At 34.4% G+C, this 9,667-nt stretch overlaps 1 long non-coding RNA gene across 1 annotated transcript; it reads right to left on the reverse strand.

Moving 5' to 3' along the window:
* Window positions 1-1,048: 1,048 nt before the first annotated feature.
* LOC143590152 (uncharacterized) lies at window positions 1,049-3,977 on the reverse strand. The gene is made up of 3 exons (XR_013145419.1): window positions 2,538-3,977; window positions 2,276-2,340; window positions 1,049-2,121 (listed from the first exon to the last, which is right to left on the reverse strand). It is a non-coding gene; the product is annotated as an uncharacterized LOC143590152 (long non-coding RNA).
* Between the last annotated feature and the right edge of the window lie 5,690 nt (window positions 3,978-9,667).

Consider the following 9,667-nt stretch of genomic DNA (forward strand, 5'->3'; position numbering starts at 1 on the left):
CACCAACTCAACTAAAATTGCCACCTCTAATTTCTATTCTAAGTAGAAACAGGTTGGACGTACTTACAAACACTTCATTTGTTTTTACATTATACAAATAATTAGTTGTACCGTGAGAAACAAAAGTTATAAGAATAATCAAGTTTACTTTTATAAAACGTGACAATATGTAAATTTTTAAAACATATTTCAACTAAGTCAAAATTGCAACCTCTAGTAGAAAGCCTGCGCGATGCAGCGAGGGAGACAATATACAAAGCAATACTCGTTTTCTATTAGTTTATCAATTATTTCTTAATATATTATGTGAGTGAGTGTGTATGTGTGTGGGTGTGGTGGTGGGGAGGGGGGGGGGGGGGTTTGTCATTTTTTGGAATAGAACTATCACAAAAGGTAGTTGCATGTTAAGCCAAAATGAATATACGCTACAATAACCTCATTACAAAACAACAATAATGCAGACTCTGCAATACAATAATATCATAAGAAAGCTGCATTAGAAAACATAATTTATTTTACACCAGCTTAAAAGCAACAATAGAGAACAAAAAGAAACCAACTAAAAATCAAATGTCTTTTCATTCTCCTTAATTCATCTAATTTTGCTTTCAATTCAGCTTGAGTTCATTCTTTAAAACTTCTAGTTCGATATCTGCAGTTTCAAGTATGCTTTTTGTCGTCAATAGGCCGGGTATAACATCAACATATAGTGGGGTTATTCCATCCAATGAATCACGGAAAGGGTGACCCTCACATGAAACTGAAACCGGTACAAACTCACATACACATAATAACATGAAAACTCACCAAAGTATATCAGAGTAATTTGCTTAAAAAATATTGGCTTCGTCATTCTTCGTTTGTTTAAAACAAAAAAAACAGCGTTCATATAAAGTTACATTATCCCTAATGCAAACTTTTTTCTATGATCTAGACTTAAAATCTTATCCAAGTTCTATGATTTTATAAAATAAAAAAATTTAAAACTTGGTTGCCTTATTATTTAATTATTTTGTTAAGAAAACGTATTTGACTCGTAGGCCTCATATAGACCTGCTCATATCACAAAAAGCAGTCCGTATAGCTTTATGCCATACCGTATTAAGCGTTTGACCAAAACACTTAAATCATGTCAATATACCGTATTAGGCATTTGACCAAAACATTTAAATCCGGGTCATTGACCTGATAGATCAACGAACATGCTTGTTGTGAGGAATATATAATTCCGGGCAAAATAAATAAGATTAATGACTTAAAAAATGCAAAGATAAATGGAGAGTAAGAGCAACCTTATGACTTTATCAAGCACGTCGTGATGCAAGTTCCCTGGTATAAAACCTGCTACAATCACTTGAACTTTGTGAGGGCCTGCACTTTTCACATAATAAATCTAGAAAAGTAAAACAAAACTTCATGTCAAACATTAACTGACTATAGACTAACAATATGAAACAAAATGTATGCAAACAACAATGTAGGAGGTCATTAAGACAAATAACATGAAATCCAAAATCAACACACTATCATACTTTATGAAATCCATTGCGATTTCAAGTAAAAAGAAAGTATGTTTACAGATTTATTGCGATTTCAGAAAGAACCTCCCGCTGCAAATTTCATTTAAATGGAAAAAGAAAAACGGATAAAAAGTTAACATCAGACTTTACAATCAATTGAATAAATTGAGGAGTGGGCACTGTTCGGTATATGATGCTTGCAACATATATGCTATTCTCATAAACCAAAATACAAGTTGACAATTGACATAGAAAAAGCCAGTCTAATCAACAAACTATATAACCAAGTCAATTTCTATTAAATAAAGCTTAATCTTTCTATAAGAAAAATATTCAAAAAAATATACAAATTCGTGTCATCGAAATCCATTCAGTTACATAAAACAAATACCTAAAGCCTGTCCATCAACTACCCGAACGTTAGCCTTTTAATCTCAACAACCTCAGGTTCACCGTCAATGTAAAAGTTCCAATGCTTTACCCCTTCCTCATCCACTAATTTGAATTGTTCATACAATGATACAAGTACATACTTGAATGAGATGGTTACTTGCGTGCTATGATGATGTGTACGCCTCCACATCATGTGTGCCGATATTCACTTCATGATAATATAAAACAGAAGTATTAATATGACTACCACATCTAATATTTAAAATGTAATAACAAGTTAACAACAAACATAAATAATTTTACATGTTAATAAACTTTGCCATCTTGCACGCCAATAAGATATGTTGTAGCACCGGGCTTACCACCCAATATCCTGAGGATCGGGCAAAGAGGAATGTACTCATGTAGAAGCTAACAAAGGTAGATACTGGTTGTAGAAAAAGTCAAATGTAATATTAATACTTATGTGTCAACCAAAAATAATAATAATACTTAACTGGACGCTATTTCTATTATTAATACCTCCCCAAATATAAAAACCAACCACATAAACAAAGTACAACAATAAGTTAACTCTTATTTTGTTGAGATTTGAGACATGAGTTTATTAATAATATTCGTTACCAGAAATAAGCGGGTAGGGACGCTATTTCGGTTAGTTGTTGACAACCCGTTGTTATTCGCGGAAGGCTTTGCACTTCGCCCTTCAATAAGAACAACAACAGTCCCTGAATCGAAAACAAATATACCACATATTAGCAAACGAAACTGTGCTTATAAAGAATCTTAGGTAACTGAATGATTCACACATAAAGAAAGAAAATAATACATATGAACCATAAAAGTTAAACAAGTTTACTGCACACATGCATAGCGAGATTCAGTCAACCGTTTTCTTCCCGCTCAAAATATAAATCCTGCAAAATAAGGATCCTATTAATTAAGTCATGAATACTAATGTAATAACATTGAGAAATCATTAACTTGTATATTCACGAACCTTTAAATTTCTCTAACGGGAAAGTTCAATGACCCCATAAAGCCGAGAAATTTAATCCGATTACAAATTGTCCCGAAATCAAATTTGATCCGCGCTAATGACTCAAATCTTGACAAAACTATGACTTGTAACCCATTTGACTTTTGCAGCTCTTCTATGAATATATGCAATCTGTGGGTCAACTTGTAGTTTGACTTTACAAAGTCAAAGTGTCAAACTTCACAAAGGTATTTCATAGATTGATTAAACAAGTGACTAATTCTGTTTATCGGTTTTTAATACTAAAATGGTGTAACAGATTACTAATCAAAAATAAATTGTGCGCTTTTGACTTCTTAAAAAAAACAAAATTAGCGAGTCGGTTATGGTTATTCTTATTTCTATAAGCGACAAAACCGAACCGACCCACCAAATAGCTTCGTTTTTAAACGAACTGATTAACAATTTTGTAGAAGCTTTATCCCCAAATATGAATCTTTTAAAAAATCCATAACATTTTTAACTCGAATCCATAAACATATTTAACTCATGGGTCGAGGACACGCTCCATCCTCACATACGTAAATTAATAGTAATGATGAGGATAAACTAATGCTATAAGCTAACTCCAGCTCGATTTTATGACAATAACATAACTAAGAAAAAAGAAGAATTACCAGCACACCAGATAATGCTTGAACAACTGTTGACATCCTATGAGCCAAATGACCAATAATACTTCCAAATCTAAACACATAAAACCCTAATTTCAGTAAACAATAAAAGTATACAAAGATGGCAGAGCAAATTGAACAAGTAATGGTATAACGAAGACGGCGGCTGGAAGTGGTGGCAAAAAACGACGATGGGGAGGTCAATCTCGCCGGAGCTGGTGGTTCAGGTGGTCGAATGACCAGCGTTCCGCTAGAATTGCGTCTCTGTTTAAAAACATCAGAGCCAGGGTTTTGTTATATTAACTTGTAGATACAAAAAATCATGAATCGATTGAGATTTTGTTATTTTACCTGGGTATGGGAGACTAATAGTTGACGATGGAAGAGGGTGCTGTGGCGACCATGGAAGCGAAGATGTTGAACAAAATTAGGATTTAGATAACTTTATCATATCTGCCTTCGTTTTTTAAATGGGGGAGATACCGAGATGGGAGGGGATTGAGCGGGATTTCAAAAATTGAAGATCCATGTTGATTTTATGCTTTAAAGAGTTGTATATTATGTATATAAACTTGTATCTCTTAATTTTAAGAGCTTTTTTTGGTTAAATGACAAGTTTGCCCTTCCTATATGTATTTTAATATAGAGTCAGTTTATATTTTTTTTAATGTTTTTAAATAATTTTTAAATAAAATGGTGAAATAACTTATATACCCTCATGTGCTTTGCACATGATCATATGTAACATAAAAGTTTAACTAGGTTAGGGCTAAAGGACTTAACATGAAAGAGATTTGAAATGTGAAGTATGTTGTAACATCCTACTTTTGGCTATAATAATTAAATGAAATTTCGTTATTTAATAAAGTGTCGTGTGTCGGTTTAGATAAATAAATTATAAGATGATGGGCTTGGACTTTAAAAGACGGAATAAGAGATGGAATGGGCCTTAGGTCCATGGACTTAATGAAGTATAAATACCCCTTAAACCCTAAATCTTTCAATTTTTATCCATCTCTACACCATAGCCTACACCATCAAAACACACACACAAACACTATTCTATAACCCGAGCCAAGATCCGAAGGCGAAAACCCGAACCTGTTGGTGCTAGAACATTGTGACTAACCAAGCTACACCAAGACCAGCTCGTGTTTGTAAATCGACTCGTTTAAGGTACTTTTATATTAGAAATCGTTCGGTTAGGTTCGGATTCGCTTAGAAAATCATAGATATGTTTAAGTTTGGTAAAAACGAATCCAATACAACAAATCCTACTGAAATCCGTTAACATTGATAGGTTAATTGATAACCTATAGAACCCGTAATATAAATGCATCAATCGCACCCCTTAAAATGTAATATTAGGAAGGTTTGATGATTAGGGTTTGTAGACGCCTTGATTTCGAGTTCATTGATACCTAAATTGTGTTGTTTCGTTAAGAATCGAAGGTTTATTGCATATCTGAGGCCTGCTGACTTTTATTGTTCTTGACAATTTTGACTTTGACCTCTGAGTTAAAGTCTGGATAATTTTGATGCAATTCGTTATGTCCAGATAACGATTTAGTTCACCCATTCGTTATGTCCAAATAACGAATCAGTTCACCCATTCGTTAAGTCAAGATAACGAATTAGTTCACCCAGTTCCTTATGACAAGATAACGAATCAGGTGATTCGTTACTCACCCAATTCGTTATGTTAAGAGAACGAATCAAGTCATGTTCAGATAACGAACCAGAATGACAAACCAGATGAGGACAAGATGACGAACTAGGATAACGAACCAGACCATGACAAGATAACGAACCAGAATAATGAATCAGCTAACGAATCAGGGGCTCTGCCCCTTGGACCCCACTAGGGGTTGCCTCCCCTAGAACCCCGCTGCCAGGGGTGCTGCCCCCGTACCCCCGTTCGTTGAGGGTTATAATTAAACTAGAAATACGATATGGATAGTGATAGTAATTAATACGCATAATTGTTATACAGTTAGTCGCGCACAGCTAAGGAAAGGAATAACAATTAACGGTGAACGAAACCGATTTCAGGTGAGTTTCTAGCCCCATTTCCTTGTTATGTTTTCGGGGTTGTGTGCATACTCGATGTGATAGTTAATACACTTACCTTAAATGGTAAGTGTATGCCATGTATGATGTATGTGATAGTTATTATGTTATGAACGTGAATGAAAGCTTGTCGGTACGTGAACGGTCTTCGGACATTGCACGTATTAACAAGGGTGGTATGTATATGAAAGATGAATGTGTATGATAGATATATGTACAACATATGAGTATGTACAAATGATTAAAGAAAGTATATGTATGTAAAGACAGTATGTACGAAGATGAAGAAGTAATGAATCAGACCCTAATAATATCTGAGATAGACAAGAAAGGGATCAGACCCTAATAATATCTGAGATAGACAAGGAAAGAGGGATCAGACCCTAATAATATCTGAGATAGAATGGGCAGTAATTATATAGTATGAAAGTAATATAGTATGAATGTATGTATGACATCATGTAATTAAAGTAAATTAGTAAAGTAATTATTATGTATCTTCGGATGCATGCATGAAGGTAAGTGTATGTTTTGTATGATGTGTGATTAACTACAACTCACTCAGCGTAGCTGACTTTTAGTATGCACGCATGTGAGTAGAATGAGACAGCTGGCTTGAGCGAGGACACATGGTAGAAGAATAAAAGTCTGGCATCTGAAGACGCAAGTTTTTTTATGTTTAGTGTTTTAATGTTGAAAGACAATAATGTTTTAAGACAAGTTATGAATTATTATTGTAATGTTATTAAAGTTTTATATTCCGCGCAAATTTTTAATTAACTCTGATATTTAGAACTGTGTTCATGAGTAAATCCAACGTGAGCACCGGTAATGGGGCCTTACATATGTATTATGCCATTTCTTTGCTAAAGGACGTCTATCGAAAACACGTTCAAACATAAAAGAAGTTTTTTGCTATTCTGTCTTTTATCTTTTGTTTCATTTCTTCTGCAATAACCACAAAAAATTCTTTTATCATGGATCAACTCACTTTGCCATCAATGTTAAAAGATGTTGATCTGTACCAACTATTGAAAAAGTTGTTTTATAGATCAAACGTATAACAATTCGGGTTTTCTCATTATTACTTTGTAACCGTTACCTGACCCATTTCTATGTTTGGGTTATTCTATCAATAAAATACCGCAATTATCGAGTTATTGTTATTCTATTAATATTTGTTTATTATATTTATTCAATATATATAAATAAACTTTCATATATATATGCATTGTTAACCCTATTTTACCCATGTCCAAAGTTCAAGGGCCTAGATGCAAATCTGATATAATATGTTATCTCAACCCAATTACCCAACCCGTTTATCACATCCAAACCCGCAACCTGTGACCTGTTTTGATTGCTTGAACCATAATTCTCTTCATAATCTTAGAAATTGAATCATTCATCTTTTTCTATTTACCAAAACGACCTCACCGACGCTCGTAATCAGGAAACAATAATCAAATTGATACGCATTGATCATTTTATTGAACCGTCTTAAGCAATTTCTTAATATACCACTAAGAGTTTGTTATAATTAAGCTAAACCTACATATATAACCCTCATAGCCTTTCCGTCAAAACCCCTATAACCAATTAAATTAACTTTGATGTTTGATTCGTGTTCTTGATCCACTTATGGCTGGCTCCTCTTTGATCAATTTAGCTATCAATTAAACTTTTTTAGATGTAATTAATTATATGTTTGGATTCGTCTTTATGACCTAAACATTAATCCCAAGTTTAATCCGCCAAAAGATTAACGATTTGGCCGACTGAATTTCTAGTGTTCTTGTTTAATTGGGTTAATTGTCTGTGTGCATTTAAATTTTTGTTTCCAGATGCTACTTAAGTTAGCCAGCCCAGTTGGCTGGTGCTCTACGTTTAAGACTCTGGACCACTGGGGCGTGGGTTCGAACACCCCCAAACCCTATTTTTTGGAAACGTTTTTAATTTAGTTATTTATTTATACTAAATTGCTAAATTAAGTTATATATTATAAATAATAAGTATTTTTACAGAAACCGACATATTAACTAGTTTTCCGAACCTTGGTTAAAAGCGTATATATATGTATATGTATTATATATATAATATTTATGCGTATATAATAGTTATTAAAATTGATAAACGTTTTAATATTTAAAAAGGGTTTTAATCTAAAATATATATATAAAATTTACCATGTTAATTAACATATTGAAATATAGTATAAGTTCAAGCATTTTATAAAATATTATATTGTTTGGAAGCCAAGGAGTGAAGTTCATGTGTCAAGAGAGACAGATGTGAGAAATGAAACAGTTGGAAGGGATTATGTGGTTCAAGAGTGCAAAACCATAATTCCATATGTGAAATGTCCAATTGACAGTGGTTATGAATCAGATGAATCTGACGTTTGTGAAGTTGTGTATGAGGATCCTAAGCCTATTCCCAATCCTAATGCAATACTTGTACATGTCACTGATGAATTGCAAGATGATTCAGCTTGCATTTCATTACCCAACTGATCATTTTTCTTTGATACGTGCAGGGACAGTCCACACCAACCAATGAAGTATGGTATATGGACAGTGGATGTTCCAGGCACATGACATGTGACAAAAGGTCACTGGTGAACCATGAAGAAAAGTTTGAAGGCCCAGTTGCATTTGGGAGTGATGAGAATGGAGGAAAAATTGTAGGCAAAGGAATATTGAGTAATGGAAAAAAGTCACTTTTGACAATGTGTTCTATGTTGAAGGATTACAATATAACCTTTTGAGCATTTCTCAAATGCGAATAAAGGTTATAAGGTTGGATTTGATGATTCACACTGTTTCATCCTCAAACCTGAATTTGTAATTCCTCCTGACATGATAATGATGATGGATCCAAGAAATGGCAATCTCTATGAACTGAATATGAAGGATGCTGTTTCAAGGGGTGATACATGTTTTGTATCCAAGGCTACTAAAAATGAAACCAAACTATGGCATAGGAATTGTCATGTCAACTTAAAGAACATGAACAAACTTGTCAAGGGTGAGCATGTGATTGGCTTACCTACAAGGGATTTCAAACTTGATGACAATTGCATCTCATGTCAAAAGGGCAAGCAGCACAAGACTTCTCACAATACAAAGCTCATAAACACAATTGATCAAGTGCTTGAAATGCTTCACATGGATCTCTTTGGTCCTGTGAGTGTTCCAAGTATAGGCAAAAAGAGATTTTGTATTGTAAGAATTGATGATTTTTCAAGATATACTTGGGTTTACTTCCTAAGTACAAAAGATGAAGCTGCTGAGCTGATTAAGAATTGTGTGACCAGAGTTGAGAATCAATTGGATGCAAGGTTGAAGGTGATGAGAAGTGATAATGGGACTGAGTTCATGAATGGGGTAATGGATGAGTTTCGCAAGGCAAAAGGAATTTTTCAACAGTTCAGTGCCCCTAGAACTCCTGAACAAAATGGAGTTGCAGAGAGAAGAAACAGAACACTTATTGAGGCTGCAAGGACCATGCTAGCATATGATTTTGTTGGTGCATAAATGTCAGTAGTTCATAGTCTAGTGTCTGTAATCGAGTCTGTAATGTTATTTATGTTTTTGTTAAAGCGAAGTTGTTAACAAGTTCGCCTAGGCGAACTTGTTGAACAAGCGAAGTTATGGACAACTTCGCCTGAACATATCAGGCGAAGTTGTCGTGTATTTATACTAGGTTACGGCTTAGTGTTGAAGTAGTTCATCGAGTTGATCTAAGCTGGTTTGAGTTCATCGTAACGTGAGGACGAGAGTCTGTATCAGTGATTCATATCACGCGAGTTCAGTTATTAATATATAACGTGTTTCGGTTTATTCGTGTGTGTTTGTTTGATTTGCTTTCTACGCTCGTAACGATCTACGCAGGGATTCCGCACCTGAGTAGACCGAGATATCTCGTGTGATCCGTCCAGGGAACCTACAATTGGTATCAGAGCATTTGCTCGATTGTGTGGTTCGGGATATTCACGCGGGTGTAGAAATCGTCCCGTTTCGACTATTCGC

The sequence above is a fragment of the Bidens hawaiensis genome, unplaced genomic scaffold (assembly GCF_021521415.1).
Source record: "Bidens hawaiensis isolate Kalapana, Puna unplaced genomic scaffold, B.hawaiensis_p1.1 tig00038189_1, whole genome shotgun sequence".
In the NCBI taxonomy this organism is placed as follows: Eukaryota; Viridiplantae; Streptophyta; class Magnoliopsida; order Asterales; family Asteraceae; genus Bidens; species Bidens hawaiensis.